Below are 26,105 nucleotides of genomic sequence, written 5' to 3'. Positions count from 1 at the left end.
AGTACTTGACTAATTTAAGGCCTACCTTTTTTTTTTTTTTTGGACAGAGTCTCTTGCTCTTGTTGCCAAGGCTGGAGTACAATGGCGCGATCTCGGCTCACTGCAACCACTGCCTCCTGGGTTTAAGCTGGGATTACAGGTGCCCGCCACCACGACCGGCTAACTTTTGCATTTTTAATAGAGATGGGGTTTCGCCATTTTGGCCAGGCTTGTCTCGAACTGCTGACCTCATGCTCTGCCCACCTCGGCCTCCCAGAATGCTGTGGTTACAGGCATGAGCCATTGTGCTCGGCTGCCCCACCCTTTTGCTTAGCTTTTTGCAGATAGCTGTCATATTTATTCCTCACTACTCAAGTAATGTTGGCCCTGGGTTCTACATATCTCCATATATTATTTATTTTCTATATAGATTTCTCTAACCATCATTCTCAGAGAGATCTCAGAATTTGATAGCCCATTCACTTTGTTCTTGATTATCCCTAATTACTTTATTATTGCTTCTATCTCCCTTTGCTCTCTTTCCATTTTCCACACAGCTTTCCTAAAAGCCTGCTTAGATTTTTTTGCAATTCTAGCTCACATTCCTATTAAGCTGGCACTACCCAACAGAACCACACTGTTTGTGGATCACTTGAGGTTAGGAGTTGGAGATCAGCCTGATGAACATGGTGAGACCCCATTTCTACTAAAAATACAAAAACTAGCTGGGCGTGGTGGTGTGCACCTGTAATCCCAGCTACTGGGAAGGCTGAGGCACAAGAATCACCCGGGAGGTGGAGGCTGCAGTGAGCCCAAATCGCACCACTGCACTCTAACCTGGGCAACAGAGTGAAATAGTGTCTCAAAATAAATAAATAAAATAAAACAAAGTGCTCAAGTAAAAAGATAACACATAATTCTACACCCGGTGAATATATCCTTGAAAATGAAGGGGGAAACAAAGACTCTACCAGACAAACTAAAGTTGATGGAATTCCTCACCAAGAGACCTGACTAGAAGAAGTGTTAAAGGAAGTTATTCAGCAGAAAGAAAACAGCAGATACATGAGGAAAACCTCGATCTTCCCAAAGGCATGTGGAGTGCCAGAACTAGTAAATATTCATGCACATATAAGACTTTTCATTTCAAAAATTCCTCTAAAGGGTAATTAACTGTTTAAAGTAAAAATAATACCCAGTGTTTATAGCATACAAAATGTACAGCAAAAATAGTACATAAAAGGGAGAAATAGATGCATACTATAAAAAATCTAACACAATATGTGAAATGCTACAATTTTACTTGAACACAGAATGGAAAAAGTATGCCATTAAGGGCTGGGCACAGTGGCTCACGCCTGTAATCCCAGCACTTTGGGAGGCCAGCGCGGGTGGATCACCTGAGGTCAGGAGTTTGAGACCAGCCTGGCCAACATGATGAAACCCCCTACTAAAAAAATTGGCTGGGCGTGGTGGCACGTGCCTGTAATCCCAGCTACTCTGGAGGCTGAGGCAGGAGAATCACTTGAACCCGGGAGGCGGAGGCTACAGTGAGCCAAGATGGCGCCACTGCACTTCAGCCCGGGCAACAAGAGCAAAACTCTGTCTCAAAAAGGTAAACAAAAAGGTATATGGCTAATAAGACACAAGTAGAAATAATATGGAGTGCTAATCAAGGCGGCAAGAAATAAAAAGAACAGATAAGACAAATAGAAAACAAATATCAATATGGTATAAATTCAACCACATTAATAATTATGTTAAGTGCAAATTATCTAAATCCCATTATCAGCCTGGATTTAAAAACAAACAAAAACCCAACTATATTCTGTTTAAAATAATCCCATGTTAACTATGAAAACCGATGAAAAATAAAAAATGGAGGCCGGGCGCGGTGGCTCACGCCTGTAATCCCAGCACTTTAGGAGGCCGAGACGGGCGGATCATGAGGTCAGGAGATCGAGACCATCCTAGCTAACACAGTGAAACCCCATCTCTACTAAAAATACAAAAATTAGCCGGGTGCGGTGGGGGGCGCCTGTAGTCCCAGCTACTGGGGAGGCTGAGGCAAGAGAATGGAGTGAACCCTGGAGGCGGAGCTTGCAGTGAGTGGAGATCACACCACTGCACTCCAGCCTGAGCAACAGAGAGAGACTCTGTCTCCAAAAAAAAAAAAAGAAAAGAAAAATAAAAAATGGAAAACGTATCTCATGATAAAATTAAGCACAAGGAAGCTCTAGGTGTAATCTGATTATTAATACATTAATATCAAACAAGGTACTCTAGAGCAAGGACTAAGAGGAACATTTCTTAATGATAAAGTGGTTAATCCATCAAGATAACATAAAAATTCTAAATGCGTGTACCTAACACCTTAATTTGGAAATCTGCAATCTAAAAATTGACAGAACTGTTTTGTTTTGTTTTTTTAAAGAAGGAGTTTTACTGTTGTTCCCCAGGCTGCAGTGCAATCGCACAATCTCAGCTCACTGCAACTTCTATCTCCCAGGTTCAAGCAATTCTCCAGCCTCAGCTTCCTGAGTAGCTGGGATTACAGGCGCCCGCCACCATGCCCAGCTAATTTTTGTTTTTTTTAGTAGAAACAGGGTTTCGTCATGTTGGCAGGCTGGTCTCAAACTCCTAACCTCATGATATGCCCGCCTCAGCCTCCCATAGTGCTGGGATTACAGGGATGAGCCACCATGCCTGGCCGACAGAACTTTTTAAAAAAGAAATAGGTAAACTATATTTAGAGTTGGAGATTAACACCCATCTCTCTATAAATAATAAAACTAAAAAGTACTAACACAGAAGATCTAAACAACGCTTGACAAATTGGACTTGTATTTAGAGAAAACAACATCCAATAAAAACAATACAAAATCTTTTAAGTGCAAATAAAACATTAACAGAAGAGATCACACGCAGAGTACAAAACAGATGCAAATCTAAATGATTTAAATCACAGAATATTTTCTCTGGCTACAAAGAAAAGTCCCATACAAAGTTACCAAATATTTGAAACCAGATACATATTCCTAAAGTAAACAAAGGCTCAAAGAAGAAATCAAAATGAAAACTAAAAATCATTCTGAATTATATGAAAAAAGAGCGTATCAAACATAGTAAAATGCAGCTAAAGCAACACTTTAAGTGCACTATTTCACAAAAAAACTGGAATTTGAAATCACTGATCTAAGTTTAAGAAGCTAGAAAAAGGGCAAATTAAACTAATAAAGCACTAATATCAATGCAATAGAAAACAGACACACCAATACTGAAAAGGCACTGAAAGAAAACTGTCTTTTGAACAAGTCAATAAAATGGATACCTCTCACTAAACTGATCAAAATTTATATTGTGAATTATGAAAAATAAAACAACATAGCCACAGACTCCAAATTGAAAGAATATTAAGCTAATAAATTCTTTAAGAAACAAAACTCCTTTCAAAGACATGAATTACCAAAAATGACTCAAGAAAAGATTTTTTTTAATCTATATTGTTCTGTATCTATGAAAGAAATTTAATTTGGAAAACAAAAGGTGTATGAATTACAAAAAAAGAATAGTCATTGTCTATAGATAATGTGAATATACAACAAAATCTGATCTTAAAGGATACTAAGGACTTCCAAAAGGAATATAGTTTTTATCTTTTTTCCAACAAATGGTATGAAAACAATTGAATAGTCACATGGAAAACAAATGAACTTCAACTTTTACCTAATACCATATGCAAAAATTAAATCAATTTTGACTGGGCGCAGTGGCTCATGCCTGTAATCCCTGCACCCTGGGAGGAGGGCGGATCACCTGAGGTCAGGAGTTCGAGACCAGCCTGACCAACATGGAGAAACCCAGTCTCCACTAAAATTACAAAATTAGCCAGGCATGGTGGCGCATGCCTGTAATCCCAGCTACTCGGGAGTCTGAGGCAGGAGAATCGCTTGAACTCGGGAGGCAGAGGTTGCAGTGAGCCGAGATCACACTATTGCACTCCAGCCTAGGCAACAAGAGCGAAACTCCGTCTCAAAAAAAAAAAAACCATTTTTTAATCTAAAAGCTAACACTCTAAAACTTCTAAATAGAAATACAGGATAAACTTTCTTATAACAAAAAAAGTAGAAACCATTAAAAAAAAAAAAAAACCTAGAATACATGAAAATGTAAAACTTCTACTCTACAAAAAAAAAGGGGGGGTCATGAAAGGAATGAAATATCAAAACATATACTGAAGAAGAAATCTATGTAATTCCAGCCACTTTGGGAGACCGAGAAGGGCGGATCACCTGAGGTCAGGAGTTTGAGACCAGCCTGGCCAACATGGCAAAACCCCCATCTCTACTAAAAATACAAAAATGAGCCGGGTGTGGTGGCTGGCGCCTGTAATCCCAGCTACTGGGGAGGCTGAGGCAGGAAAATCCCTTGAACCCGGGAGGCAGAGGTTGCAGTGAGCCAAGATCACTTGAGCCAAGACCATTGCAGCCTAGGGACAGAGTGAGACTCCATCTCAAAAAAATATATATATATAGTGTGTATATATCACACATTTATATATATGCACATATATATATACACACACATTATATATATATATATAATTCTAACAAAACACTTGTACCTAGAATATAAAAAAGAACACCACTACAATTATATAGGACATATGACCCAAATTTTCAAAGGAGCAAAATATTTGAACAGTTCACAAAAAGATGTATGAATGTCCTCAAGAAGTAAAAACTAAAACACAAGGAAACACTAGTTTCCATATACTACTATACACTAGAATATAGCTCAAAGCTGGAAGCAACACAAATATCCATCAACTGGGAATGGACAAAAAATTGTGCTACATCCACACAACAAAATGGCAATTCAAGGAGGGAGGAGTCAAGCACAAAATACACACTGTATGTATTACTTTCTATGCTTGCTAGGTGATGAATTACCATAAACGTAGTAGCTTAAAACAACACAATTTGTTAATCTGTAGTTCTGTAAGTTGCAAGTCTGACACAGGTCTCACTGGGCTAAAATGAAGGTGTAAACTGGTGTAATCACTCCTCTCTGGGCCAGGCACAGTGTCTCACACCTGTAATCCCACTTTGGGAGGCTGAGGCAAGAGGACTGCTTGAGTCCATGAGGTCAAAGCTGGAGTGGGCTGTGACTGTGTCACTGTACTCCAGCCCGAGTGACAGAATGAGACCCTACCTCAAAAAACAAAAAGGGAAAAAAAAAATTCCTCTCCAGAGGCTCCTAAAGAGATTCGTGTCTTTTGACTTTCCTAGACTCTAGAGGCACCAGCATTCCCTTGGCTCAGGGCCTCGTCCTCCATCTTCCAAGCCAACAACTGTGTGCATCTCTGACCATTCTTCAGCAGTCATTAGTCCTATCACCCTCTCACTACAGATTTTAAGGATCTGTATGATGAGATTAGACTTGCTGGCATGATTCAGCATATAGTACTATAAAATTCTGAACTTAACATAAAGAAAGGGCACATTTACTCAATTCCAAACACTCTGAGTTATAGGTTACCTCGTTTGTTTAAATGAGGATCGCCTTGACAATACTCTCTGCATCAAGGCTCTTAATCACATGTGTAAAATCCCTTTTGCCATGGAAGGTTAAATAACCACAGGTTCGGGGAATTAGAGTATGGATGTCTTAGATGGGTCTTTATTCTCCCTACCACAAAATAGAATGGAATTCCATTCATATGAAATTTCTCAAGAAGCAAAACTAATCTGTACTGTTAGAAAGCAAATTAGCGGTTTCCTGGGATGGGGGTGCCAAAGGGGACTAACTGCAATTGGGAACAAGTGAGCTTTTCCAGTTTTAAACATGACCTTTGTCTTAAATTGTGGGAGTTGCACAGGTATATACATCTGTATATTATTCAAATACACTTCAAATCACTGCATTTATCATATTTAAAGTGTAGCCCAATGAAGTTTGCTTAAAGATCATAAATACTATCCTTGTATTTTATTTTCGTTGTTTCACCCCCCACCCCCTCAACTTGCTCATAGCCTCACAGTTTTCCAACTTACCTATCTCATATATCTTAAAGTCCCACCACGGAAGTTTTCAGTAAAACAATCTATATGACTACAGAAATAAAAAGCATTTACCACGGGAGAACTGGACACTTTTTACAACATTATTTCTTTAAAAAAAAAAACAACCAAACAAACTCCCGCAAATTCCACTGTAAATATATGGTTTTTTTTTTTTTTTTTTTGAGACAGAGTCTTGCTCTGTCGCCCAGGCTGGAGTGCAGTGGCACAATCTTGGTTCACTGCAACCTCCACCCTCCTGGGTTCAAGTCATTCTCCTGCCTCAGCCTCCCCAGTAGTTGCGGTTACAGGTGTGAACCACTATGCCCAGCTAATTTTTGTATTTTTAGTAGACACGGGGTTTCACCATGTTGGCCAGACTGGTCTCGAATTCCTGACCTCATGATTCGCCCGCCTCGGCCTCCCAAAGTGCTGGGATTACACGCGTGAGCCACCACGTCCGGCCAATATAGGAATTTAAAACAAGGCTACAACTGACAGAAGAGCCATTCATCCCTATAGTATATTCCTAAATTTCATATTATATATTAGATCCTGAAAATCCTGTTGCTATGGTGCTGCTCCCAGGAGACATTTCAGCAGCAGTAACCAGGAGGAGCTAAGAAGCTGACAGACCTGCATATAGATATGATTAGAAAATCATCTGTGGGGCTTTAGGGATTCTGGTTGAGCACCTCTAGATTAAAGAAAATTGGACACTACTAACAGCCCTAAGGCTATATAAACCCAAGAAATTAACCTAACCTCCCCAGCCCCTCAAGTAATATTAAAGAGATATCATTCTATAAACAATATAAATCAAGAAGAGAAAACATCCATCCTGGGGAGCACATTAAACTACTAAGGCCACTAAATGGACATATTTTCCCACCTCTAAAACTAAGCTATAGTAAATACAATACGGTCTCTAAAATTATTAGCATTAAAAGAGCCTCAATACAGAGATACCCTATTGAAAGTTTTAATTCTCCTAAAATGTAAAAAGAACAAGAAGATTTTTTATTTTTAATTCCTGCAGTGGTAAAGATGATTTTTACTTATGTGGAACTCAGTTGGATTTTCTCAACGGGTAAAAAAAAGAGAGAAATCAGTTTCTACTGTAGGCTTAAAAAGCTGAGGTTGATTATCCTGCTGCTGAGGAAAGTAATCGCTCACTTCCAATACTGAATGAAGCAGCTACTTGAAATTATATCAATTCTCTAATGCTAAAAAGATTACCTTAAAAATGGTAAGTAAATTACCACTTATAGCACAATTGGAGTATACATTTTATAAAATAAGGGCCCTCTATTTTAAAATAAAGCACATTCAATGCTGTTGTGAGAACTGTATGATTTAAAATACTATATAAAAGTCCATATATATAATTTATACACATATAAATGACAAGGTTGGTCAAAATAACTACTTGAAAAACCAAGACACAAAATTCTCATCACATTTTCAGCAGCATGAGTTTTTATATCCATTCTCTCTTCCTTCTTAAAATAAGCACCAAATTTATAGCACCCCTCTGAAGCATTAAAGATGTCAGTGTGCAAAAATCAGGTAGGAAAAGAAAAAAAAGTCATCCAAGTAAATAATTATAATCAGCATTAAGTGTTACGAAGTACCAGCTCTTACGAAAGTCCTCTCTAAGTCAGTAATGTCCCTGCTGCCACCTGATGCACAGGGCTTAGCAAAGACTAATGATGGCCACTGTTTCCAAGTGAAGCAATGCTGGCCCCTGTGTTTCAAGACACTAGTTTTGCATCTTCATAAGGATGTTACTTTTTTGCAGTAAAATTTAGGATGTCTATTTGTTTAAAAAACTTTTAAGCTATATTAATAGGTAAGGTCGTTAATACCACCACATTAATGCATTTAACCCCATAGTTTCATTTAACTTAATATAAAGTAGTGGTGAAGAGCAAGGCTAGAGAGCTAGACTTGCATGTAACCCTGAGCACATTACTTAATCCAATAAAGAGTGGGAAAAATGGAGCAAGAGGGTACAAAATAACAGTACTTTCTCAAGAAGCTCAGACAAATAACAAGTAAATTAAAGAGTTGTTGGAAGCCTTATTTAGCTGCTTTGCAAACAATGTAAGAAGTATCCAGCCGGGCGTGCAAGAAGTATCCAGCCGGGCGTGGTGGCTCACTCCTGTAATCCCAGAATTTTAGGAGGCCAAGGTGGGCGGATCATGATGTCACCATCGAGACCATCCTGGCTAACACGGTGAAACCCCTTCTCTACTAAAAACACAAAAAATTAGCTGGACGTCCCAGCTGCTCAGGAGGCTGAGGCAGGAGAATGGCGGGAACCCAGGAGGTGGGGTTTACAGATCGCGCCACTGCACTCCAGCCTGGACGACAGAGCGAGACTCCATCTCAAAAAAAAAAAAAAGAATCTAGACAATGTCCCGAACAATCTTCATAGAACTTCCATAGTTCCAGGCCGGGCACGGTGGCTCAAGCCTGTAATCCCAGCACTTTGGGAGGCCGAGATGGGTGGATCCCGAGGTCAGGAGATGGAGACCATCCTGGCTAACATGGTGAAACCCCGTCTCTACTAAAAAATACAAAAAAAAACTAGCCGGGCAAGGTGGCGGGCACTTGTAGTCCCAGCTACTCGGGAGGCTGAGGCAGAGAATGGCGTGAACCCGGGAGGCAGAGCTTGCAGTGAGCTGAGATCCGGCCACTGCACTCCAGCCTGGGCGACAGAGCGAGACGCTGTCTCAAAAAAAAAAAAAAAAAAAAAAAAAAAGAACTTCCATAGTTCCCATTCTGCTTCCATTTGCAGGATATATTACTTGCACTGGGTTTGACGGGATACTTTGCAATAAATTCTTTTTCGTCAAGCTCTCAATTATTTTTTATTATTTGAAACTCAGTCCTAAATTATAAAACATGTTTATAAAAAGCTAAAACATTCTAGCCCAGGTGTGGTGGTTCACACCTGTAATCCGCGCACTTTGGGAGACTGAGGAGGGTAGATCACCTGAGGTCAGGAGTTCGAGACCAGCCTGGCCAACATGGTGACACTACATCACTACTAAAAATACAAAAATTAGCCAAGCATGGTAGTGCATACCTGAGGTCCCAGCTCCTTGGGAGGCTGAGGTGTGAGGACTGCTTGAGCCCAGAGGACAGAGGTTGTAGTGAGCTGAGATCACGCCACTGCACTCAAGCCTGGGTGACAGAGTGAAACTGTCTCCAAAAAAAAAAAAAAACATAGGCCGGGCACGGTGGCTCACGCCTGTAATCCCAGCACTTTGGGAGGCTGAGACGGGCAGATCACAAGGTCAGAAGATCGAGACCATCCTGGCTAACATGGTGAAACCCCGTCTCTACTAAAAATACAAAAAAATTGGCCAGGCATGGTGGCAGGCGCCTGTAGTCCCAGCTACTTGGGAGGCTGAGGCAGGAGAATGGCGTGAACCCAGGAGGTGGAGCTTGCAGTGAGCCGAGATCACGCCACCGCACTCCAGCCTGGGCTACTGAGCAAGACTCCATCTCAAAATAAATAAATAAATAAATAAATATCTAAAACGCTCTCTAGAAATGTAAAAAAATTAATATATATTAAGTGCTAAAACAAAGCCAGTTAATCTTAGACACACAAATGTATACAAACACAGCTAGGTTTGTTGTGTTTCTGTTTTGGAAATTTAGTAAATAACAACATATTTTCCATTTGTTATAGTCTAATTTGTTTTCCTGTTTCTCTGACCGTTTTGCCTATTATCTTAGATAACCCCTGCACCAGTCCTTGACTTCTTTTCCATGTTTTTCTTTTAGCTAGTCTACATGCCCCCTAAGTTCTTTTCCCCAAAACCCTGACTGAAGAAAAGACTTCTACAAGCAGTCAGCAAACAGGTTATTTCCCACACACATCTCAAATTTTTATTCACCTTGTGAGCCAGTTAGGTTAATTCCACTTTTCAGTGAATAAAATGCAAGTAAAAGATTCTGAACTCAGCACTAAGAATGTCAAGCCCTACATAAAAGGCACTAATTGACCACGCGCAGTGGCTCACACCTGTAATCCTAGCACATTCGGAGGCTGAGGCGGGTGAATCACCTGAGGTCAGCAGTTTGAGACCAGCCTAGCCAACTCGGTGAAACCCATCTCTGCAAAATGAAATAGAAAAATTAGCCAGGCATAATGGTGGGTTGTAATCCCAGCTACTCGGGAGGCTGATGCAGGAGGATCACTTGAACCTGGAAGGCAGAGGGTGCAGTGAGAGTGAGACTCTGTCTCAAAAAAAAATAATAAAAATAAATAAAAAAGAAAATCCTAAGACCCATCACCCAGTTAAGAATCATGTACCAACAACAAGCACAGGAAAATATTCTCAACATCATTTGTCACCAAGGAAATTCAAATTATAAGCTTGGGGAGTGTGTGAGATACCACACACTCCCACTCAGCTGAAACTAAAAAAGAACTAACAAATATTAAGTGTTGGCAAAAACATAGAGCAACTAGAACTCACAAACATTGCTAGCGAAGTGTAGACTGGCACAATCACTTTGAGGAATGGTTACAGCAGTTTCTAAAGTTAAACATATATCTACATCCTATTATCAATTCCATTTCTAATACAGCAAAAAGATGTTAAGTGCTTTAGAATGTTCCCAGCAGTTTTATTCAGAACAGCCCAATGTTGAAAACTCCACATATCTGTCCAAAGAGTAAAATAGACAGTAGTAGTATTACATTTGCACGTGTGTATCAATGAAAAGAAACTACTGCTTGATACAATGATGAAGCACAGATTTACATGACTAGTCTCTAGTGAACACAGGTCAATATAGTGGTTACCTTTGGTGGGCAAGATACTGACTGGGAGAAAGGACAAGGGAGCCTGCCTGCTGGAAGGCATGAAATGTTCCATGTCTCAATTTTGTTGGTAGTTACATGGGTGGATAATATGTTTTAATTTTAAAAAATCACAGGCACAACTAATTTATGGTAACAGAAATTAGAAAACTGATTGCCTAAGATGGACATAAGGAAAAACAAAATGGGGCCTGAGGAAATTTCTGAGTGATGGAAATGTTCTAAATCTTGACTGGGGTGGGTTACATGGTCAGATAAAGCTGTTAAAACTCATCAGAACAGTACACTTAACATCTGTTCATTTTATTGAAAGTGAATCATACCTCAACTAAAAGAAAGTTTACTGAGTTATACATCTGCAAGCGTGTACTTTGCCTTATGTAAATTACAGCACAATAAGAAAACGGAAGAGCCCAAAATAAAATGGTCCACTAAGAAGAAATAACTTAAATATACAAAAAGATGCTCAATCTTATTCAAAACAAAAAAGAAATTAGAAAGACAGACACTAGGCTGGGCGCGATGGCTCAAGCCTGTAAGCCCAGCACTTTGGGAGGCCAAGGCGGGCAGATCACGAGGTCAGGAGATCAAGATCATCCTGGCTAACATGGTGAAACCCCGTCTCTACTAAAAATACAAAAAAATTAGCCAGGCGTGGTGGTGGGCGCCTGTAGTCCCAGCTACTCAGGAGGCTGAGGCAGGAGAATGGCATGAACCCGGGAGGCGGAGCTTGCAGTGAGCCACGATCGTGCCACTGCACTCCAGCCTGGGCAACAGAGCAAGACTCCGTCTCAAAAAAAAAAAAAAAAGAAAAAAAAAAAGACAGATACTAAAGTAATACCTTCACTAGCAGATTACCAAAGAGCAAAACATTTGGTAACACTATGTTGGCAAGAATGTGGGCAGAGACACATTGAGAGCAGGAATATAAACTGGTACAGCCTCTTTCATGAAGTCAGTCTGGCAGTCGCTACCCTAATTATTTACAAATGCACATATCCTTTGACCCAGCAATTCCAAGTATTTATTTATCATACAGATATCCTTTTATGCATAGGGAATGGTATATGCACCAAGGTTATTCACTCAACATTGCCACAGCCACAGACTGAAGCAACCTGAATATCCATCAACAAAGGGACTAGTTAAACTACAGAGTACCAAATACAGTAAAATGTCTTGCAGCCATTTAAAAAGAAAAAAAAGAGGCCAGGCGCAATGGCTCACACTTGTAATCTCAGCACTTTGGGAGGCCAAGACGGGTGGATCACTTGAGGCCAGGAGTTCGAGACCAGCCCCGCCAACATGGGGAAACCCCATCTCTATTCAAAATACAAAAAAATTAGTTGGGCATGGTGGCGGATGCCTGTGGGGAAAAAAAAAAAAGAAAGCAAGCAAGCTCTGTGTGGATGTGAGAAGACGTAAAATATATAAAGCAAAAATAGCAAAACACATCAAAGTGACTAGTACCCTATTATTTGTGTTTAAAACAATACTGGGGAGAGGGTGTAAAGTATACACTTAATTACTTTAATATATATATATATAATAACTGGAAGGATACAAAGAAAACTGATAACAGTGGTTGGCTCTAGGAAAGTAACTTGGTGGCTAGCAGTAGGGGAGAGAATACTTACGAATTGTGAACAACGTGAATATATTACCTAGCCAACAAATCTTTTCTGAAGCAGTAATCAGCTTCAATTCTTATGTATCACTTTCTATACACATAGATAGACACATAAATATGCAAAATGTATCAGTAAATTTATGTTATTACAATTAAACAATAAAAACTCAGTACTTCTTACCCAAGCACAAAAAGAATATACACCTTTACTCACCTCAAATACATTTCCAATATGTTCCTGAAAATATTTTTCTTCAACCAGAGAATTATTAGCAGCAAATCAACAACAGAGAAAGCCAAGCAGATTATACACCCTTTTTAACACCAATCTCGTACATGCATACACTCAGCAACATACTGTGAAACAACTAACGTAACATTTCAAAATTCTTGTTCCAGAGCTGAGTAAAATTCATTATTGTGGCTTGGTTAGGACTCCCTGACTTGACATGAAAAACTGTTCATGTTTACAACTACCACAATGTTTGCTATTGGAGTATTCCCTCCTGCAAAGACCTTCGAATGGCCCCTAAATTGTTAAAACTTGAATAGCTTAATTTATACATCACTCCCTATTTTCAGTTACTTTTTTTTTTCTTGAGACAGAGTTTCACCTGTCTCCCAGGCTGGAGTGCAGCGGCACAATGGTGGCTCACTGCAATCTCCATCTCCTCCTGTCCCAGCCTCCTGAGTAGCTGGGATTACAAGCGCCTGCCACCACTGCTGGCTAATTTTTGTATTTTTAGTAGAGACGGGGTCTCACCATCTCGGCCAGGCTGGTCTCACCATCTTGGCCAGGCTGGTCTCAAACTCCCAAACCTCACGATCCACCCGCCTCAGCCTTCCGAAGTGTTGGGATTACAGGCGTGAGCCACTGCGCCTGGCCTACTTCTAAATTTTTGAAGAAACAAATTGAAAGAGATTATACAAATAAATGGAAAGATGTCTCATGTTCATGAACCGAAAGAATATTGTTAAAATGTCCATACTACCAAAAGTGATCTGCAGAGTCAATGAAATCTCTATCAAAATTTCAATGACATTTTTCACATCTTCTGGAGCTAGGCTGAATAGAGATTATGAACTACAAAGACTATGGTACCCCTAAAAATTTTAAATACTCTACAGCATTGTAGGAAAAAATATATTTACTTTAAAATATTTTTACACATATTTGAGTTCGTTGAAGATTTTTAAATTTTTTTTACAGTGCCAAATGTACTACATTTTAGTTAACCTTAATGCCTTCCTTCCTTTTAGTATCTAAAAATTTGTTATGGGTTCTAGCTAATACAATAAGAAAAGGTACAGAATGGGAAGGAAGAACTAAAACTATCTTTGTTCACAGATGACATGATTGTCTACACAGAAAATCTGAAAGAACTGACAAAAAAAAAAAAAAAAAAAACCTCCAGGAACTAATAAGCAATTACAGTAAGCTTGCAAGATACAAGGTTAATACACAAAAGTCAATCGCTTTCCAATTTGAAGTGAAAAACACACTACCATTTACATTACTTAGGTACAAATCTAACAAAATATGGGTAAGATCTATATGAAAAAAACTATAAAAGTCTGATGAAATAAATCAAAGAACTAAATAAATGGAGAAATATTCCATTTCCTTGGATAAAAGACCCAATACTGTCAAGATGTCATTTTTTCCCAACTTGATCTACAAATTCAACACAATCTCAATCAAAATCCCAGCAAATTTTGTGGATATCAACAAACTTAAGTCTTAGGTTTATATGAAGTTTTGAAGGACAGAAGAACAAAGTGAAAGGATTTGCCCTACTTGACCTCAAGACTTCCTAAAAAGCTACAGTTATCAAGACAATATGGTATTAGTGAAAGAACAAATAGATCAGTGAAACAAAATAGCCCAGAATACATCTACACATAGAAAACGGATCTCTGACAAAGTAACAAAGACAATACAATGGAGCAAAGACAGTCTATTCAACAAATAGTGCTGGAATAACTAAATATCCACATGCAAAAAACAATCTAGACTCAGCCCTCACACTCTTCACGAAAAACTAACTCAAAATGCATCACAGAGCCAAGTTCAGTGGCTCACACCTGTAATCTCACCACTTTGGGAGGCTGAGTAAGAGGATCACTTGAGGCCAGGAGTTCAAGACCAACCTGGGCAACATGGCAAAAGCCTATCTCTACAAAAAATTAGCTGGGCATGGTGGTATGCCCCTGTAGACCCAGCTACTCAGGAGGCTGAGGCGGGAGAATTGCTTGAGGTTGGGAGGTGGAGGTTGCAGGAAGCCAAGACAACCTCACTGCACTCCAGCCTGGGCAACAGAGCCTGTCCAAAAAAAATGGATCATAGGCCAGGCACACCTGGTCACACCTGTAATCCCAGCACTTTGGGAGGCCAAGGCAGGTGGATCAGCTGAGCTCAGGAGTTTGAGACCAGCTTGGGCAACATGGTGAAACTCCCATCTCTAAAAATAGTAACAATAATAATGAGATAAATAAAATACAATAAAGGAAAAATATATTAAAAACTCTTAAAAACTCACCAATAAGGAAACATACAATCCTATTTTAAAAACAGGCCAAGAATATTAAACAGAAATCTTATTCAAAGAACACATACATATGTAAATATGCATGTGAAAAGATGTTCCACATCATATACTGATATGGTTTGGCTTTGTGTTCCCATTCAAATCTCATCTTGTAATCCCCAGGTGTTGAAGGAAGGACCTCGTGGGAGGTGAATGGATCATGGGGACAGCGTCCCCCATCCTGTTCTGATGATGGTGAGTTCTCACGAAATCTGATGGTTTTATATGGGGTTCTTCCCCCTCCTCCTCCTTCACACTCTCTTGTCTGCTGCCATGTTAGAAGTGCCTGCTTCCCCTTCTGCCATGATTGTAAGTTTCCTGAGGCCTCCCCAGTCATGCATAACTGTGAGTCAACTAAACCTCTTTTCTATATAGATTACCCGGTTTTAGGCTGTTGTTTATAGCAATGTGAGAATGGACTTACTACATACACCACCAGGGGAATGCAAATTTAAACAATAATGAAGTATCACTACACACCTATTAGAGTCGTCAAAACCTGGAACACTGAAAACACCAGATGCTGGTGAGGATGTGGAGCAAGAGGACTCTCATTCATTGCTGGTGCAACTGCAAAACGGCACAGCCACTGTGGAAGACAGTTTAACGCTTTCTTACGAAAACTAAACATACTCTTACCATACAATCCAGCAAACACATTCCTTGGTATCTACCCAACAAATTTAAATCTTATGTCCACACAAAAACCGGTACATGGATGTCTATAATAGCTTTATCTATAACTGCCAAAACTTGGAAGTAATCAAGACGCCCTTCAGTACGTCAAAGTTGATAAATAAGCTTGGTACATGCAGACAATGGAATATTATTCTACACTAAAAAGAAATGAGCTATCAAACCATGAAAGGACATGGAGGAACCTTAAATGCATATTACTACATGAAAGAAGTCAATCTAAAAGGCTACATACTGTATGATTCCAATTATAAGACATTCTGGAAAAGGCAAAATTATGGAGGCAGCCAGAAGGTTGCCAGGAAGTAGGGGAAGGGATGAATAGGTGAAGCACAAAAAATGTTTAGGGCAATGAAAATCCTCTCTACTATAAGGCTAGATGCAAATGTCGTTATACATTTTTCAAACACACAGAATGTACAACACCAAGAGTGAACTCTAATGTAAACTATGGACTTTGGGTGATAATGATATCAACTTAGGTTCATCAACTGTAACCAATGTACCACTCTGGTGCAGCATGTTGATAACGGGGGACACTAGGCAGAGTGTATGGGAAACCTCTGTGTCTTTCTCTCAATTTTATTGTGAACCTAAAACTGCTCTTTAAAAATTAAGTCTCTTAGGCCCAGCGCAGTGGGTCACTGCTGGGATTACACATGTAATCCCAGCACTTTGGGAGGCCAAGGCAGGTGGATAACCTAAGGCCAGGAGTTCGAGACCAGCCTGACCAACATGGAGAAACCCTATCTCTACTAAAAATAAAAAATTAGCCAGGTGTGGGGGTGTATGCCTGTAATCCCAGATACTCAGGAGGCTGAGACAGGAGAATCTCTTGAACACAGGAGGTGGAGGTTGCAGTGAGCCGAGATCACGCCATTGCACTATAGCCTGGGCAACAAGAACAAAACTCCGTCCCAAAAAAAAAAAAAAAAAAAGATTAGGTCTCTTAAAGTGTTATAGGACAAAAACTCCAATACAAGTTTTATAATTACTACTCTGGACTTTCAAATAATAAATGGGAAATAACCAAAAACTTTCAGCATCTTTTCAGTTAAGCTAAATTCTTCCATGTAATGAGATAAACATATAAACAATAGAAATTAGGCCATGTTATATAACAGAAACTAGGTTTCTGTCATAGGTAAATTAAAAATAACTTATGAATCCTTTTTTAATTAAAGTGTTCATTTAGGCACACAAAATTCTAAGAAATATATTACTACTTCAAGTTAAAAAGAAAACACGGAGGCCGGGCGTGGTGGCTCACGCCTGTAATCCCAGCACTTTGGGAGGCCGAGGCGGGTGGATCACGAGGTCAGGAGATCGAGACCATCCTGGCTAACATGGTGAAACCGTGAAAATAAAAGAAAGAAAATAAAAGAAAGAAAAAAAAAAAAAAAAAGAAAACACGGAAATATATAAACCCTTTTTTTTTTTTTTTTTTTTTTTTGGAGACGGAGTTTTGCTCTTGTTGCCCAGACTGGAGTGCAGCGGTCCAAACTCAGCTCACTGCAACCTCCGCCTCCCGTGTTCAAGCAATTCTCCTGCCTCAGTCTCTGAGTAGCAGGGATTACAGGCACCCGCCACCACACCCAGCTAATTTTTTTAATTTTTAGTAGAGGTGGCGTTTCACCATATTGGCCAGGCTGGATCTTGAACTCCTGACCTGAAGTGATCCGCCCACCTGGGCCTCCCAAAGTGCTGGGATTACGGGCTTGAGCTACCATGCCCAGCCATGAACCATTTTCTAAAGACTCCAAACACACCATATTTCACAATCAATTGTTACTGCTTCAGTTGGTGTTCATGAAAGGATGTGAACATAATGAACATACTGAACTTTTCTCTCTACAAACTTGTATACATTTAATGCTACAATAAACACATACTTTGCAAATATTTAAGTATTAAAATAAAAAGTCCATCACTTCTGAATTACATTTACTTATTAAACCTAAAGGCTGCATTATTTGATTTACAATTAAAGTATTCACTTCATTGAAATCTTTAGCCATTTTAAGGTTTTCCATAATAGGAAAATACAGATTTGGAGAAGGGAAACAAATGTTGGCTCATCCTTACTTTGCCTTAGCAATCCAACTACCCTCTAGTCAGTCAATCATCTTAAACGAAGTGATTGACTTTTTTTCTTATTATTTTAGGATTATTGAATCTCTAAAGCTTGACCGCATATTTACAAAAATGAAAACTCCATTTCAGTTGTTAAGGTGGTAACAGTAATTACATTTTATTATTTTCTTAATGTTGTTCATTAATCAATAGCGATAAAGTGGGGATTTATCACTTCAATATGTTCCAACATCAGCGAAGACCAAACTCCATGGATAAATTCTTTAGACTTTAAATCTAGAATTTATACCTTTTGTAATCATTAGCCTAAAGGAGAAATAAATTATTATCACCTTACAGCCACAAAAGTGGATAAATCTTTGAATTTTACAATTATTTCTGCTTTTTAAAAAGCACTATTTCATTATGTTAAGATTCACAGTTATAAAAAACAATAAAATTTACATTTCAGTTACGATCACAAGGGTTCCAGGAGACACTAAAGAGTCAAAGCTAAGAAAAGCAAGATCATGACAGATATACAGAATAAGAAACTATTCAAAATAATGCTACCATATTAGAACATTTTGTAAACTATGCACTACATATATACAAAACCAATGTTATAACTGAAGCTCAGTAGAGAAATGACAAAGTTTCCAGTAATGGAGTGGTGCAGTTTTTCCAAAGGTAATACACAGGACAAATTGCACACATACTCATATAAATGTTTCCAAACACTAATCCCTCCCTCTTTCTTCACTGGTCAAAAAAGTCAGCAGCTCTAAAAGATATAAATGAGATGAAGACCGAAAATGATGTACAAGCACTGCCAACAAACAGATCAGGAGATGAAGAGATCCACAATGACCACTTACTTAAATCCTTCCGACTAATTCACTCCCTTTATCGCACCCAGCGGCTCCAAAATACTCCTTATATCAGCAGTTTCAGCATCACCTGGGAAACTGCTGAAAATGCACATTCTCAGGTCCCAGTCTAGGACCTGCTGAATCAGAAATTGGGGGGCAGGGCTGAGCAGTCTGTGTTTTAACAAGCCCTCCAGGTGATTCTAATGCACACAAGTCGAGAACCACTGTTTCACTGTTCCTAGTTAAGACTTCCACTTCTCACCTCTATCATGACAAGAGCCTCCTCAATCCCCCAAGGTGCTGCCAAGATTATCTGATTACACTGCAGTTCCACTCAAATTCCTTCACTAGGTCCCTCAACTTTCCAAAGCTTTGGCTTATCCACAAGCCTCTCATGACCTGAGATCCTGTCATCACTACCTCCAACTCCCACACCAACCGTCCCACACACAAACACTTACCTCTAGACCTAACTCACAAATTACTATCCCTGGCTGGCTTTCCATTGATATTCCTCTTTTTGGAATGTCCTTCTTCCCCCACCCCTCCACATCCCCATATCTAGCAATGATCTAATCATCTTTCAAGATTTGCTCTACACTCCACCTGGCACAACACTGGGTTAATAACCCGTCCCATGTGCTCCTAAAAACAGCCTGTAGTATGCTTACCCAGCTCTTATTATTTCCTGTTGACATGGCACAGTGCCTGACACATAATAGGCACTCAATGAAACAGAATCAGGGCAGGGGAAAAGGTCTTTCTCACATCTACATTCTGAAGTCCTTGAGATCAATGGGTTTTTTTGTTGTTGTTGTTTTGAGGCAGGGTCTCACTGTATCACTCGGGTTGGAGTACAGTGTTGTGATCTCGGCTCACTGCAGTTTCCACTTCCCCAGCTCAAGCAATCTTCCTGCCTCTGCCCACCAAGTAGCTGGGAATACAGGTATGCACCACCATGCCCAGCTAATTTTTGTATTTTTTGTTGAGACGAGGTCTCACCATGTTGCCCAAGCTGGTCTCAAACTCCCGAGCTTAAGCTATCCACCCACCTCAGCCTCCCAAAGTGCTGGGATTGCAGGCATGAGCCACCGTTGCCAAGCCAATGATCATGTCTTACCTGCCCCTGGATCCCTAGTTCTAACAATGCTGGCATGTAGCAAACACCTTTTTGAAGCCCACTGAGTAAATAACTGTGGTTCAAAAGCCTTAAGAAAAAACTATTATACCATCACATACAAGCAAATACTGATACCTTATAAAATCCAGGCCAGGCGCAGTGGCTCATGCCTATAATCCCAGCACTTTGGAAGGCCGAGGCAAGCGGATCACCTGAGGTCAGAAGTTCGAGACACACCTGACCAACATGGAGAAACCCCATCTCTACTCAAACTACAAAATTAGCCAGGTGTGGTGGCACATGCCTGTAATCCCAGCTACTCAGGAGGCTGAGGCAGGAGAACTGCTTGAACCCGGGAGACAGAGGTTGCATTGAACTGAGATCGCGCCACTGCACTCCAGCCTGAGGAACAAGAGTGAAACTCCATCTCAATAAATAAATACATATATACATACATAAAATCCATATGAAGACACAACCTCCTGAATTAGAATAAAAGTTTGCTGTTGGCCGGGCGCGGTGGCTCACACCTGTAATACTAGCACTTTGGGAGGCCGAGGCGGGTGGATCACGAGGTCAGGAGATCAAGACCATCCTGGTTAACACATTGAAACCCCATCTCTACTAAAAACACAAGAAAAATTAGTCAGGCGTGGTGGTGGGTGCCTGTAGTCCCAGCTACTCGGGAGGCTGAGGCAGGAGAATGGCGTGTACGCGGGAGGCAGAGCTTGCAGTGAGCCGAGATGGCGCCACTGCACTCCAGCCTGGGCGACAGAGCGACATTCCGTCTCAAAAAAAATTTTAAAAAATTATAACCCAAAGAATGGTTGGACGCAATGGCTCACACCTGTAATCCCAGCACTTTGGGAGGCCGAGGCAGGCAGATAGGTCAGGAGATCGAGACCAACCTGGCTAACATGGTGAAACCCTGTCTCTACTAAAAATACAAAAAATTAACTGGGCGTGGTGGCACACGCCTGTAATCCCAACTACTTGGGAGGCTGAAGCAGGAGAATCACTTGAACCCGGGAGGCAGAGGCTGCAGTGAGCCAAGATCACGCCACTGCACTCCTGCCTGGGAGACAAAGCGAAACTCCCATCTCAAAAAAAAAAATAATATAAACCAAAGAACAAAAATATCCACAAGTCCACACTGACATAAATCATGGAATGAGTGAATAAATAAGTAAACAAACAGGAGAAAAGGAACAAATCTCCTGTAAAGAAAAGAAAATCCAATTAATGCATGTAAAAAGGAATAAGGAAACTAGAAAAATCACACCATTAGAAAACCACAGTCATCGGCCAGATGCAGTGGTTCATGCCTCTAATCCCAGCATTTTGGGAGGCCAAGGCAGGAGGATCGCATGAGCCCAGGAGCTGAAGGTTAGTGAGCCATGATAGCGCCCCTGCACTCCTGCCTGAGTGACAAGGCAAGACCCTCATCTCAAGAAAGAGAGGAGAAAGAGAAGAGAGAGAAGAGAAGAGAAGAGAAGAGAAGAGAAGAGAAGAGAAGAGAAGAGAAGAGAAGAGACGAGAAGAGACGAGAAGAGACGAGAAGAGACGAGAAGAGACGAGAACAGCCATAGTAAGTATTGCTACAGACGAGATCCACTGATGAATGCCAAAATTATTGGATAAAACTTTCAAGGAAAAAAATGGCTATCTTCACAGCCTCAAAGTATCTCCCCAAAGTATTTCTTAATTACTATGGTGGTTTTAACATATGTCTTCGACGGGGCGCGGTGGCTCACACCTGTAATCCCAGCACTTTGGGAGGCTGAGATGGGCGGATCACCTGAGGTCAGGAGTTTGAGACCAGCCTGACCAACATGGAGAAACCTTGTATCTACTAAAACAAACAAAATTAGCCGGGCGGGGTGGGGCATGCCTGTAATCCCAGCTACTCCACAGTCTGAGACAGGAGAATCGCTTGAACCTGGGAGGCGGAGGTTGCAGTGAGCCAAGATCGCGCCACTGCACTCCAGCCTGGGCAACAAGAGCAAAACTCCATTTCAAACAAAACACAACACTATATTTCTTAATTACCATGGTGATTTTAACATATGTCCACAAATTTTTCGATGCTTTCCCTCTAGCATGTAGAACTTAACGTCCCTTTGCCTTGCATGAGGGCTAGATTAGTAGACTCACTAATGAGCAGGCTGAGAAGCGAAAAACAGTAATTTCAGAGCGAAGGAACTTGGCACACGTTATCTTAACCAAGAGATAAGATTTACCAATAAGTGCCCCCTGTTTGGTACGATGTGATGAGACAGGCACATCAACTCTATGGTGTTCTACCCATAACCTCAGTATAATCATTACAAATATGAGACAAACCAGAACCCTTTAAAATTGTCCAGGTCATGAAAAAGGGGAAAGACTGAGAAACTGTTACAGGTCAGAGGAGACTAAGGAGACAAATGCAACATGAGAACCTGGATTGGCTATTGGAACAGAAAAAAAAGACATTCGTGGAAAAAAACTAGGGAAATCGAAATAAAACCTAATAGTTTAGTATTACATCAATATTCATTTCTTAGGTTTGATAAATACACCATGGTTAGGTAAGACTATAACACTGAGGAAGCAAAGTGAGGGTACACTGGAACTTTGTACTATCTTTGCAACTTTGTTAAGTCTAAAATTATTTCAAATGTTAGTATTTTTAAACTATAATCAATTATACATTATTTAATCCAGATTAACACTCCAATGTTATCAAAGAGATTCTAATGACTTTTATATTAACGTAAAATCTTTAGAAATGTTGTCAAAATAAGGCCGGGCGCGGTGGCTCACGCCTGTAATCCCAGCACTTTGGGAGGTCGAGGCGGGCGGATCACAAGGTCAGGAGATCGAGTCGACGGTGAAACCCCGTCTCTACTAAAAATACAAAAAATTAGCCAGGCGCGGTTGCGGGCACCTGTAGTCCCAGCTACTCGGGAGGCTGAGGCAGGAGAATGGCGGGAACCCGGGAGGCGGAGCTTGCAGTGAGCCGAGATCGCGCCACTGCACTCCAGCCAGGGGAACAGAGCGAGACTCCGTTTCAAAAAAAAAAAAAAAAGAAAGAAATGTTGTCAAAATATATGAAAAAGGGACTAACCCGAAATTCAAAAATTACATCCACTAGCAACTTCATGAACTACTTATACCAATTGATTTTTCACGTGACTATTCTCAAATAAGCATCCAACTTAATTAACTTATCCCTTGGTTAAGGTTATTATGATGACAGGCCGGGTGCAGTGCCTCACGCCTGTAATCCCAGCACTTTGGGAGGCCGAGGCGGGCGGATCACGAGGTCAGGAAATCGAGACCATCCTGGCTAACACAGTGAAACCCCGTCTCTACTAAAAATACAAAAAAATTAGCCGGGCATGGTGGTGGGCGCCTGTAGTCCCAGCTACTGGGGAGGCTGAGGCAAGAGAATGGCGTGAACCCAGGAGGCGGAGCTTGCAGTGAGCTGAGATCACAGCACTGCACTCCAGCCTGGGTGACAGAGTGAGACTCTGTCTCAAAAAAAAAAAAAGGTTATTATGAGAAAGGATGCTTCATTCTCAATAGCAACTTCCCCATTGCACACCCTCCTGCTTTAGCTTTTGTCCATTAGTTATTCAGAAGCAAATTAATTCCCCATCCCAACAAACTCCCAATCTTCCTACTCCTGTTCCCCAGAAAAAAAAGAAGCAGTAGCAAGTCAGAAAGGAGACCCGGATGCTTAGCTGTTTTCAATACCATTCTCTTGTGAATCTCCAATTGCTTTTTTTGCTGAATTCAGAAACATGAACTAGTTTGCAATACTCCAAGAATTACTGGTGCCGTTCACACCTATTACACTACCACCAGCTCAACTTTCTCCCCTGTCCAGAGCTAAGGCCCTTCCCTCCCAAACCCTCATCTCATCCTTCACATACTACATATCCAAGGCTGAAACATAATCCTGCCGTTCTGTTTAAAATCCTTCACTAGTTCCCTTTACTGTCAGAGGAATGTCCTTAGGCACAGCAAAGAAGTCACTTTATGATATGAGCCCTGCTTACCAATTTCTAGCTCCTTCTCATCACTTACCAACTTAAAAACTGTATGCTAGACATAAACCAAACTGTTTGCCAGAAAAGACAAAGCTGTTTGGCATCTTTACTCCCTGATACTTGCCTTCTTCTCTTGTCTTATTTTTTATGGTAAATTATTTTAATGTACACTGGTTCTCAATTAGCACTTAATATAAGCAGCTCCTGAAACTTATTTTAATATTTAAAAGATTATAAATGTAAGTAACATTTTCTCATAGTACTTAACAAACATTTTTAGTACACAATTTCTAAGACAAAGCAAAATAAGAGCTTAGCTGCTGAAGAATTGGCTTTGACATTCAGGAATCACACCATGAAAATAAAGATTTTAAAGGAAAAAAATCATTCTCGAAAATGTGTTTGGTGATATTATTTTAATGATCTCTTCCATGAAACAGAATGTAACAAATTCACCTGAACTCGCAAGTTTAATGAATAAAATACAAGTTTCCTCTTCAGATATCTAAAAAATATTTTAAGACTAATGTATTCAAAATTGACAAGGTGCCTGGAAAACGCAAATGTTTTAAGAAAAACCAGTGCAGGCAGAGATCAGTATTGTACATACTCCCTGTAATTTGGGTGAACACACTTAATTTTTTAATTATATATGCAATAATAGGGTTAAAGAGCATTAGGTCCAGAAAAAACCTCTCAGAGATTCAACACAATGTGTTAAAGATGAAGCAACTGAAATCCAGAAACACATCTCTTAAGTCATAAAAGGTTTATTCTACATGGCAACCCATTTACTTATTTTGGTAACCTGATGCAGTATTAAAATAGTAAGTTGTTCAGAATATGTAACTTGCTAATTTTCTTGTTTTTTGTTTTTGAGATAGAGTCTTGCTCTGTCGCCCAGGCTGGAGTGCAGTGGTGCGATTGGCTCACTGCGACACCTCCGCCTCCTCGGCTCAGGCAATTCTCCTGTCTGAGCCTCCTGAGTAGCTGGCATTACAGGCTTGAGCCACCACGCCTGGCTAATGTTTGTATTTTTAATAGAGATGGGATTTCACCATGTTGGCCAGGCTGGTCCCGAACTCCTGACCTCAGGGGATCCACCCACCTCGGCCTCCCAAAGTGCTGGGAATACATGTGCGAGCCACCGGTTAATTTTCTTAACTGATAATATTATTTAAATGTTTGATTATGGCTGGGCACGGTGGCTCACAACTGTAATCCCAGCACTTTGGGAGGCCGAGGCGGGTGAATCACCTGAAGTCAGGAGTTCAAGACCAGCCTGGTCAACGTGGTGAAACCCCGTCTCTACTAAATATACAAAAATTAACCAGGGACAGTGGCATGCACCTGTAGTTCCAGTTACTTGGGAGGTTGAGGCAGGGGTTACAGTGAGTTGACATCACACCACTGCACTCCAGCCTGGGCGACAAAGTGAGACTCCATCTCAAAAAAAAAAAAAAAAAAAAAGTTTGATTAGGATGGAGGTGGTTATTATATTCCTCAGAGATTAAAACATAACCTAAATTTGTATAATGAATCTGCTGATAATTTCCTAACAAAGGCCTTCAAATGTCAGTTCCCATTAGCTTGTCAAATTAGCAGAATGTTAAAAAGCAAATCAAAATGAATAGCATCAAATTTTTTACTGTGTATATCATTTTGAGAAGGCAAATTCCGCCAGGCGAGGTGGCTCACACCTGTAATCCCAGCACTTGGGAGGCAGGCGGATCACCCGAGGACAGAAGTTCAAGACCAGCCGGGCCAAAATGGTGAAACACTGTCTGTACTGAAAACACAAGCGTTAGCCAGGCGTAGTGGTGCTCACCTGTAGTCCCAGGTACTTGAGAGGCAGAAGTAGGAGAATCACTTGAACCCTGGGAGGTGGAGGTTACAGCAAGCCAAGATCACGCCACTGCACTCAAATCTGGGCAAGAAAGCAAGACTTTGTCTCCAAAAAAAAAAATGAGGGCCGGACACGTTGGCTCATGCCTATAATCCCAGCACTTTGGGAGGCCAAGGCGTTCAGGAGGTCAGGAGTTCGAGACCAGCCTGGTCAACATGGAGAAACCCCATCTCTAATAAAAACACAAAAAAATCAGCCAGGCGTGGTGGTGCATGCCTGTAATCCCAGCTATTTGGGAGGCTGAGGCAGGAAAGTCGCTTGAACCCGGGAGGCGGAGGTTGCAGTGAATGGAGATT

At 40.6% G+C, this 26,105-nt stretch overlaps 1 protein-coding gene across 9 annotated transcripts in view; it reads right to left on the bottom strand.

Moving 5' to 3' along the window:
* Nucleotides 1-26,105, bottom strand: part of TBL1XR1 (TBL1X receptor 1) — a 186,860-nt gene that overhangs the window by 137,703 nt on the left and 23,052 nt on the right. Inside the window, exon 1 of one of the 9 annotated variants that reach the window (XM_017955691.3) lies at nt 15,586-16,541. The exons of the other annotated variants lie outside the window; for them this stretch is intronic. The gene's annotated coding sequence lies outside the window, so the exon portion shown is untranslated. Of the gene's footprint in view, nt 1-15,585; nt 16,542-26,105 lie in introns of those variants that run through there. 9 annotated transcript variants of the gene reach the window in all.

This window comes from Papio anubis, chromosome 2 (genome assembly GCF_008728515.1).
Source record: "Papio anubis isolate 15944 chromosome 2, Panubis1.0, whole genome shotgun sequence".
Taxonomy (NCBI): Eukaryota; Metazoa; Chordata; class Mammalia; order Primates; family Cercopithecidae; genus Papio; species Papio anubis.
This window is presented reverse-complemented; position numbering and strand designations above follow the sequence as displayed.